Below are 10,742 nucleotides of genomic sequence, written 5' to 3' on the forward strand. Positions count from 1 at the left end.
GTGATCAGCCTCAGAAATATGCTTAGAACATCATTTTAATATTAAAAATTCAGTTAAACTTTACAGTGATGTGGTATAGCAACAAAAAATCATCTTGGACATAGACAATAGATAAAATAAACCTTAATATATGTGAAACTTCAACATCAACATTATTGAAATATAACTTTTCTGTTTGAGTCATCCTCATTTTTAACAAGTCTAGCCAAATTAAGACTTATTTGTTTGCAAAATAACTCTGGTTGCAATAAAGTTGGCCTGATAAGGCTGCTGGTAACTTAAGAGTTTCCAATTTCTGGAGGGATCAGGTAAAGAGAAAAGATAAATATTTCAATTCTATTTACAAAAGTATAATTTATCAAGTTTCTATAAACCATAATTAGCTTGAGGGGAAAGGTTTCTTCATATCTGATAACACAATAAAAACTCATAATATTTCAGATAAAAATCATAAAAATTATAACTATATTCATCAGTTTACACAGTCCTATGTAACTAATCCTTGATTTTAATCTTTTTTTTTAACAGTAACACAAAACCATTATTGTTTCCATTAGAATTATTTAATTTCTCACCCAGATCTGAAAGTTATCAGAAATCTGTATATGTTAGAAAGCCCTTTCTAGGAATCTTGAAGATGAAGCATTTTCTTTTGCAAAGGCATTGGCGTGAAGCAATAACTAGTTATGAATGATAAAAGACTTAAAAGACATGTTTAAAGATCGAATTACAGTTCAATTGATAAATTTTAACCAAGTTGCTGAGACATGCAACATTTTGAGATAAATAAAATTATGACTGATAACATTATTCCAGGACATATTCAAATTTTAGAAATTTTATATAATTTCTAGAACTTCTATATTAATGACATTTACTCATACAACAAAACCTAAGAATGTTTGTCACCACACATTTGACATTGCTTCCCACGGAAATTAACATACTAAATAATCCCAATTAATTAAATGTTTCTCTCTCTCTCTGTGATACTTCAGTGGCCCTGTGAAGCAACCCAGAGTTAACCAGAGGTCAAAATAATTTAAGAATTTGGTTTGAGGAAGTTTGCAAAAAAAACCCCAAAAAACAAACCCCCCAAAACTGGTCAAATATGATCATAGGTCACAGTGAGACAGTACTTAGTCACTTAATCATAAAGTGACAGTCAAAGATTTTAAAGGTAAATACCAGCATTACCTGATTGTCAAATTTATGAACATATTCTATAACCTCTAAATATATACATTTTTCCCCTCAGTGTAGTACAAAACATGTGTCTAATAAACCCAAACATCTTTAGTATTTTAATAACAATACAAAAGAATGTAAACTTAGGCTTGCCTAGCAATCAGTGTTATAGTCTTTTATCTTAATTTAAAATTATATATACCGTCAATGAATTTTCATCATTTAACTTAATTTAGCAAAACTGTAAAGTTTCAAGTTACCAAAAAACTGGAAAAACTAAGCCATAATTATTTCTAAAGTTCGCTAAAAAGCTTTTCTCTTGTTTACATTTAATTTTTTGTCATAAATTGCCAACATCTGCTGGGTCATGGAAAAGCAATAGAGTTCCAGAAAAACATCTATTTCTGCTTTATTGACTATGCCAAAGCCTTTGACTGTATGGATCACAAGAAACTGTGGAAAATTCTGAAAGAGATGGGAATACCAGAACACCTGATCTGCCTCTTGAGAAATTTGTATGTAGGTCAGGAAGCAACAGTTAGAACTGGACATGGAACAACAGACTGGTTCCAAATAGGAAAAGGAGTATGTCAAGGCTGTATATTGTCACCCTGCTTATTTAACTTAACGCTGGATTGGAAGAAGCACAAGCTGGAATCAAGATTGCCAGGAGAAATATCAATAACCTCAGATATGCAGATGACACCACCCTTATGGCAGAAAGTGAAGAGGAACTAAAAAGCCTCTTGATGAAAGTGAAAGAGGAGAGTGAAAAAGTTGGCTTAAAGCTCAACATTCAGAAAACGAAGATCATGGCATCCGGTCCCATCACTTCATGGGAAATAGATGGGGAAACAGTGGAAACAGTGTCAGACTTTATTTTTCTGGGCTCCAAAATCACTGCAGATGGTGACTGCAGCCATGAAATTAAAAGACGCTTACTCCTTGGAAGGAAAGTTATGACCAACCTAGATAGCATATTCAAAAGCAGAGACATTACTTTGGCCAACAAAGGTCCGTCTAGTCAAGGCTATTGTTTTTCCAGTGGTCATGTATGGATGTGAGAGTTGGACTCTGAAGAAAGCTGAGCACCAAAGAATTGATGCTTTTGAAGTGTGGTATTGGAGAAGACTCTTGAGAGTCCCTTGGACTGCAAGGAGATCCAACCAGTCCATTCTGAAGGAGATCAGCCCTGGGATTTCTTTGGAAGGAATGATGCTAAAGCTGAAACTCCAGCACTTTGGCCACCTCATGGGAAGAGTTGACTCATTGGAAAAGACTCTGATGCTGGGAGGGATTGGGGGCAGGAGGAGAAGGGGACGACAAAGGATGAGATGGCTGGATGGCATCACTGACTTGATGGACGTGAGTTTCAGTGAACTCCGGGAGTTGGTGATGGACAGGGAGGCCTGGTGTGCTGCGATTCATGGGGTCGCAAAGAGTCGGACATGACTGAGCGACTGAACTGAACTGAACTGAACTTTAGGTACATTAGAAATATTATACATAATGTTGATGACTCTAAAGACATGTCTATGTTAATTAAACCAACAAGCTTAAACTAACTTTAATATCAGACGTTAATTTAATGCTGAATAGTCCCCAGATCATATGAATCTAAAATTCATTTGGCTTAGTTTCTTTTATATTTCTTAGAATTTATGTAAGTGCTTGATTTCCTTTAAGCCAATTGAATAAAGCTCATTTATAAACTGATTTTTAAATAAAGACACAGCTAGAGATCTCATAGCTTTCTTTTTCCCCCCCACAATGTGAGGCTTGCAGGATCTCAGTTTCTTGACCAAGGGGTGAACCCAGACCATGGCAGTGAAAGGTTGGGCTGCTAACCGCTACGCCTCCAGGGAACTTCCTCATAGCTTCATTTTTGAAACTTAGTCATGAATCAAGTATTTCAACATAAGACATTCTTTTATGAATAACAGTTGGAATAAGTTAAATTTACTCACTTGAGTTTAAAAGGCTTCTTCACCCTATTTCTCTTTTCATTCAGCTTTGTGTGAAAGTGTTAGTTGCTCAGTCATGTCTGACTCTTTGTGACCCCTGGACTGTAGCCTGCCAGACACCTCTGCTCATGGAATTTTCCAGGCAAGAATATTGAGTGGGTAGCCATATCCTTCTCCAGGGGATCTTCCCAGCTCAGGGATTGAACCCAGGTCTCCTGCATTATAGGTGGATTCTTTATCATCTGAGCTGCCCAAGGCCATAGTCTCAGGCAATGTGGTTGTGTTTGCATTCCAAGAAAATGTTAAGACTTTTAACTTCAAGATTTCTTCTAGGAATACTTTTGTTCTCTTGGGGTCAGAGTTTTGAAAATATATTTTATCAAGCCATTTTTCTCTGAAATCTTAAGAATGCTATAGCCACATGGTGTTAAAAGGAAATCATCTTCTTTCTTTTCATATGTGTGTAGCTGAAAATTTCCCGATTTTGTAGAATACATCCTAGGGGCCTACAAGATGGAATAGAGATCTAATTTCCCATTTTTTCTTTCATATGGCTTGTATTACCAGAAATAGACCAGAATGAGGCAACCCAATGCACAGTAGCCTCTAAAAGTCACAGTTCCCTAGCATGAGAATGGAGGATTTCCTACCTGCTATTTCAGATGGGGGTGCAGACGAGTTCAGATCTAACACGGACTCTCACAATTACTTCTCAGGTGGTAATGGATGACCAAGAAGCTCCTTGGCACAGAAGGAAAAGTTAAAATGATGCTCCACTTGGAGATCAGAGCCATATGACTAAGTCTTATGATTTTTCTCCCTCAAAAGGAAAAGTTCCAATCAAGGCAACCCAGTAGGGAAGAATACTCTAATGTCATCACATGTAAGGTTCTATCACTTAGCAGAGACATCTTACAAACCGGGAACAGAGCTTTGCTTCCTTCAACCCAAAATTGAAAGTGATATGGGCCAGCAATGCCTGGTTAGAAGCAAGCACTCAGGGCTCTCAGTGAGACAAAGGTACTCAGGGAGCTGCTGGACAGGATCTGAGAGCTGCCACTGTCCAGACACCTACCTGGGATGGGAGTCCCTTCATGGTTGCCAAAATTGTTACTTAACTGAACTTGGGTCTTTTCCTAATGCACAGCAATCTACTGACACTGGGTTGTGGTGAAGGAAAGTAGAGTATTTATTGTGGGGTGCAAAGCAATAAGAATGAGCAATTCACAGTCAGGAGACCTAAACTCCCTGATGACTTTTAAGGAAAGGTTTTTAAAGGCAATGTTGGGGATGTCAGTTGTGAAGTGCTTTTCAGCTTGTGCATAATTCTCTGATTGGCTGATGGTGAGGTCAAAGGGTGAAGTTTTAGGAGTCTCATTCATCAACCTTCTGGTTCCAATTGGTCTGGGTTCTGCTGGTCGTCAGCATGCAGTTAACCTCCTTCACCTGGGGGAGATTTTGATATTTGCAGAACAACTCAAGGATATGGCTCAGGATATAATCTATAGACCTTGAGGAAGAACTAAAGGTCTTTGACTATTTTATGGCTAAACTATTATTATTTTGTTTTGCTTGACTCTTTTCCTTTGTTTCTGTATTTTCTTACTTCTCTGGTGAAATTTGCTCTTTGGGACCTAGAAGGTATAGTAGGCTAAACATTTTCTACAAATAAGAGGTAGAGGGCAGAGGAGATTTCTCCCTGGGAACGCTTGAGACCTACTCAGTTTCATTAGCACTTAGATAAAATCCACACTCTTTATTTTAGTCCACAAAACCTCTGGCCAAGCCCCAATCACCTCTCCCACCCCATCCATGGCCATTCTCCCTTCTGCCAACTCTCTTTCAGTTACAGTAGTCTCTTTCCCTGCCTCACACTCCCCAAGCTGTTCCAACCTCAAGACTTTTGTACTAGCTGTTTCCTTTGCCTAGAATGTACTTCCTGATAATCTTGGCATGGGAACTTCTGTCTTGGTCCACTTCTGTCTTACTTTAATGGTCACTTCTTCATAGATGTTCTTAATTGTTCACATTGCATTTTTCACTATCTGATATTTTTGATCTTTAAAAAAATTGTCTAGTCTCACAATCTCCTTGGGAACAGGGATCTGTGTCTCCTATTTGCTGAGTCATTAATACCTATAGAAGAGCTTGGCTTATAGTGGGTGCTCAATAAGTATTTGTCAGATGTATGGAATTTACTCAAATAATTTTTAAGTTGGTCTTCCTCAATAGGTGGGTGAAACTAACATGTGAGATTTGGGGATGCAATACATAGCCTCCAGGTACTTCCCTGGTGGCTTGGGCAGTAAAGAATCTGCCTGTAAAGTGGAAGACTCAGGTTGGATCCCTGGGTCGGGAAGAACCCTGGAGAAGGGAATGGCAACCCACTCCAGTATTCTTCCCTGGGAAATCCCATGGACAGAGGAGCCTTGCAGGCTATAGTCCATGGGATCTCAAAGAATCAGACACAACTGAGCAACTAACTAACATGCATAGCTTCCAACCTTGATCAGTTGGCTGAAGAGCAATGAGCAAGGAGGTAATGTAGCAGAGGAAAGACTGATAGACGATGGTAACGGACCAGGAAACCAGGCTTATATCTTTATGGAACCATCAACTGATGAAGCTTTGTGACTTCGCCAGGCAGCCCATGCTTGATCATTTTGTAAAGGAGTAGGGATACTCTGCTCTACTCTCCAATACTTCAGGTTGTTATTGCTTCCTTAAATACTTTGTGAGCTTTTGTCATAGACTACCTTAGCCTTTGGAACCTCTGCGTTAGGAGCTTCGTTCATGGATATCTGTATAGTTAAGTGAAATAATACCTAGCATATAATAGGCATTCAATAACGGGGAACTAACTGGGGTCCTTGAGACTTAAGAGAACTTAGAAGTTTGTGCATTTAATTGACTGACTTGCTCTGTCTGTAAGAAACTATTGAGCCCCAGAATTTATATTTTCCCTTCTTTTTAAAAAATCTTTTTTGGTGTGGATCCTTTTTAAAGTCTTTATTGAATTTGTCACAATATTGCTTCTGTTCCATGCTTTGATTTTTTGGCCATGAGGCACGTGGCCATCTCCCTGACCAGGAGCTGAATCTAAACTTCCTACATTGGAAGGTGCAGTCCCAGCCACTGGGCTGCCGTGGAAGTCCCTTTATTTTCCCTTCCTATTTAACTCACATATGGAGTGCTTCCTGTGTTTCAGGTTCTGCACTAGGTGCTTGGGATACATTCATGAATAAAACGAACAAAGATCCCTGCCTTCATGGAGCCAGTACTCTACTGAGGAATCTCACAGTAAATAATAGCATAGTGTGTAAGTTAATTACATAGTATATTAGAAGGTAATGGGCCTATGATGAAAATTAATGCAGTGTAAGAGGGATCGATAGTGCCTGGAGGTGAGCTGGCTATTAAATGGAGTAGTCAGTGTTAGGCTCATCAAAAGAGGAAGATTTCATCAAATCCTTAAAGGAGGTGGGGAATTAGACAATGGACATTTGGGGGCATGGAAAGAATTTCAAGCAGAGAAAACAGGTAGATTCTACCCGTGGAATCATGCTTGGTGTGTTTGAGAAGCAGAAGGCCAATGTGGCTGGAGCGGAATGAATGAGGAGGAGAAAAGTAGGAGACAGAGTTGAGACGTAAGAGGGGACCAGATGATTGATGTAGGGCCTTTGTAAGCCATTAGAGGGACCTTGGCTTTCACTCTGATGGAATGGAGAGCCTGTGCAGAATTCTGAGCAGAAATGTCTCGTGATTTGACTTATGTTTCCAAAAGGACCACTGCTGCCGCTATATTGAAAATAGATAATAGGGAAGACAAAGGCAGGAGCCCAGGGGCCAGACTGGAGGTTGTTGTAGTATCCCGAGTGAGAAATGGTATGGGTCTGACCACGGCGGTAGCAGTGGAGATGCTGAGAAGTGATTGAATTCTCAATATACTTTAAAGGTAGAGCTAGGGAAACCTCTGATTCTCCAGTGGTTATGACTCTGTGTTTTCACTGCCAGGGCCAGTGTTCAGTTCCTGGTTGGAAACTAACACCTTGCAAGCCACATGGTGAAGCAAAAAAATAAAAAAATAAAAAATAAAGGTAGAGCTAACTTGATTGTCTTTATTTAAAAAAATTTTTTTTTCTTTCTTTCTTTCGCTGTGTCACATGGCATGTGGGATTTTATTTCTCTGAGCGGGGATGGAACCCGTGCCCCCTGCAATGGAAGCACAGAGTCTTAACCACTGGCCTGCCAGAGAAGTCTGGATTGGATGTAGGGTTGAAAGAAAAGGAGGAATCAAGATTTTGGCTTGAACCACTAGAAGGACAAAGTTGCCATCAACAAAGATGGGAATAACAGGCTTTTGGGGGGAATTCAACAGCAAAAAGTACTGAACTATACACACACACACACACACACACACATATAGTTGTTGTATATACACAACAACTTGGGTGAATTACCAAGGCATTTTGTTGAATGGAAAAAAACCAGTCCAAAAAATTTACATAGTGTGTGATTTGTATGAAACTCTGAAAAGTTAAAACTATGTGAAAGACAAGCAAATCAGAGGTTAGAGTTGAAGAAGCAGTGTGAGGGAATTCAGTTGTGATTAACTATTCTATAGGATGGGGTATAAATTGACACCCGACCGTCCCGACAAATAGCTTTGTGAGATATAAGAAAAGGGGAGAACTATGCTCCCTCTTATGGGTAGAGCTGTCGGAGGCAGCTAGATAGTATAAAATAAATTGTTATGTGGAATACATAATAAGATCTGAACAGCCTCTCAGAGTTCTCCAAGCCCAGATGGGTCCAGAATAAACAGAATGTTTTCAGTGCGCTCAAGAGTGCCCCTAAAGTAAACTGGTTAGAATGCTTTTTTATGGAAGTGATTAAAAAAAAGAAAAAATCCAATTCAAAGTGATTTAAGCAATAAATGGATTTTATTGGCTCAGTAATAAAGTGCAGGGACAGGGTCATTTGATCAGGCCCTGGTGATTTGATCAGGCTCTGCCTCCACTTCTGTTCTCTTACGGGTCTTGGCTCTGTCCTTAGGCTGACTTCCCTCCTAACAGCAAAATGCCTGTATCAGTTCCAGGATTTACATATCTGTCTGTCCAGAAGGAGAACTTCTCTTTTCTCAACCATGGGAAAATAATCCTGGGGTTTCAATTGGACCAGCTTCAATGAAGTACTCATCGCTAAAAGAACAGCTGTGGGGAATTCCCCCACAGTGGTCCAGTGGTTAGAACTTGGGGCATTGACTGTCAAAGGCCTGGGTTCAATATTTTTGGGGAACTAAGATCCCACAAGCTGTGGGACACAGGCAAAGAAACAAAAATAACCACTGTGGATAACAATTGCCATCAAAGCAAGAAGGATGGGATCACTGTTGAGCCAGTCAGCATCAGCCAGTGGAGATGGTTGGGAAGAGTGGTGGCTTGTGTCAGTCCCATCCCACTCACCTGGCTGCTGCATAATGGAGAGAGATCACATGGATCCTAGAGCAGCAACCAACAATGCCCGGCCCCCACCCCCACACCATGGAGATGAAGCAAGATTTTGGAGAAGGAAATGGCAGCCCACTCCAGTGTTCTTGCCTGGAAAATCCCATGGACAGCGGAGCCTGGTAGGCTACTGTCCATGGGGTCGCAAAGAGTTGGACATGACTGATCGAAGGGAAGATTCCTCCTAAAAGGGCTTTGTGGGCAGAAGTAAGAGCCTGCTCAGTCCCTTACTTACTTACTTACTTATTCCTGCAACTGATAGGCAGGAGGTTAGCTGAGAGCAAGGGGAGGTGGCCCCTTCAGCTAAACAGTACAATAGCCGCCTAATCCCACCAAGCAATTTATTAGCCTTGCTCCTAATAGACCCCCACTAGTACTCGGAGAAGGCAATGGCACCCCACTCCAGTACTCTTGCCTGGAAAATCCCATGGATGGAGGGGCCTGGTGGGCTGCAGTCCATGGAGTCGCTAGGAGTCGGACACGACTGAGCGACTTCACTTTATTTTTTCACTTTCATGCATTGGAGAAGGAAATGGCAACCCACTCCAGTGTTCTTGCCTGGAGAATCCCAGGGACGAGGGAGCCTGGTGGGCTGCCGTCTATGGGGTCGCACAGAGTCAGACACGACTGAAGTGACTTAGCAGCAGCAGCAGTACTCCAAAAACAGTCAGGAAGCCAGAAACCTCCCCTCACCCCCACCACTGACTGTTGGGACTTGCCCTACTCTAGCATTTTGTATTGGAGTATAGCGGGTTAACCGGAGAAGGCGATGGCACCCCACTCCAGTGTTCTTGCCTGGAGAATCCCAGGGATGGGGAAGCCTGATGGGCTGCCATCTATGGGGTCGCACAGAATCGGACACGACTGAAGCGACGCAGCAGCAGCAGCAGCAGCAGCAGCAGCATAGCGGGTTAACGATGCTGTGATAGTTTCAGGTGAACACAAGGGGTCTCAGCCAGACATATACATGTATCCATTATCTGTGGTGTTGGAGAAGACACTTGAGAGTCCCTTGGACTGCAAGGAGATCCAACCAGTCCATCCTAAAGGAGATCAGTCTTCGGTGTTCATTGGTAGGACTGATATTGAAGCTGAAACTCCAATACTTTGGCCACCTGATATGATGAGCTGACTCACTTGAAAAGACCCTGATGCTGGGAAAGATTAAGGGCAGGAGGACAAGGGGACGACAGAGGACAAGATGGTTGGATGGCATCTGAACTGAAGTGAACTGTTTCTCCCCCAAACTCCCCTCCCATCCAGGCTGCCTATAACATTGAGGAGCGTCCCTCTGCTATACAGTAGGTCCTTGTTGGTGATTCAGTATCCTGTACTCACATTATCCTGTACTAAAATAACCTTTGGCGACCACTGGACTCATTGCTGCTGCTGCTGCTAAGTCACTTCAGTCGTGTCTGACTCTGTGCAACCCCCGAGACGGCAGCCCACCAGGCTCCCCTGTCCCTGGGATTCTCCAGGCAAGAACACTGGAGTGGGTTGCCATTTCCTTCTCCAATGCATGAAAGTGAAAAGTGAAAGTGAAGTCGCTGAGTCGTGTCCGACTCTCAGTGACCCCATGGATTGCAGCCTACCAGGCTCCTCCGTCCATAGGATTTTCCAGGCAAGAGTACTGGAGTGGGACTCATTAACTGCTCATAAATATTGCATGAACACATATATCTAATTATCAGCTCAGTTCAATTCAGTCGCTCAGTCCTGTCTGACTCTTTGCGACTCCATGAACTGCTGCACGCCAGGCCTCCCTGTCCATCACCAACTCCTAGAGTTTACCCAAATTCATGTCCATTGAGCCGGTGATGCCATCCAACCATCTCATCCTCTGTCATCCGCTTTTCCTCCTGCCCTCAATCTTTCCCAGCCTCAGGGTCTTTTCAAATGAGTCAGCTCTTTGCATCAGGTGGCCAAAATATTGGAGTTTCAGCTTCAACATCAATCCTTCCAATGAACACCCAGGACTGATCTCCTTTAGGATGGACTGGTTGGATCTCCTTGTAGTCAAAGGGACTCTCAAGAGTCTTCTCCAACACCACACTTCAAAAGCATCAATTCTTCAGTGCTCAGC

The sequence above is a fragment of the Bos javanicus genome, chromosome 15 (assembly GCF_032452875.1).
Source record: "Bos javanicus breed banteng chromosome 15, ARS-OSU_banteng_1.0, whole genome shotgun sequence".
Classification (NCBI taxonomy): domain Eukaryota; kingdom Metazoa; phylum Chordata; class Mammalia; order Artiodactyla; family Bovidae; genus Bos; species Bos javanicus.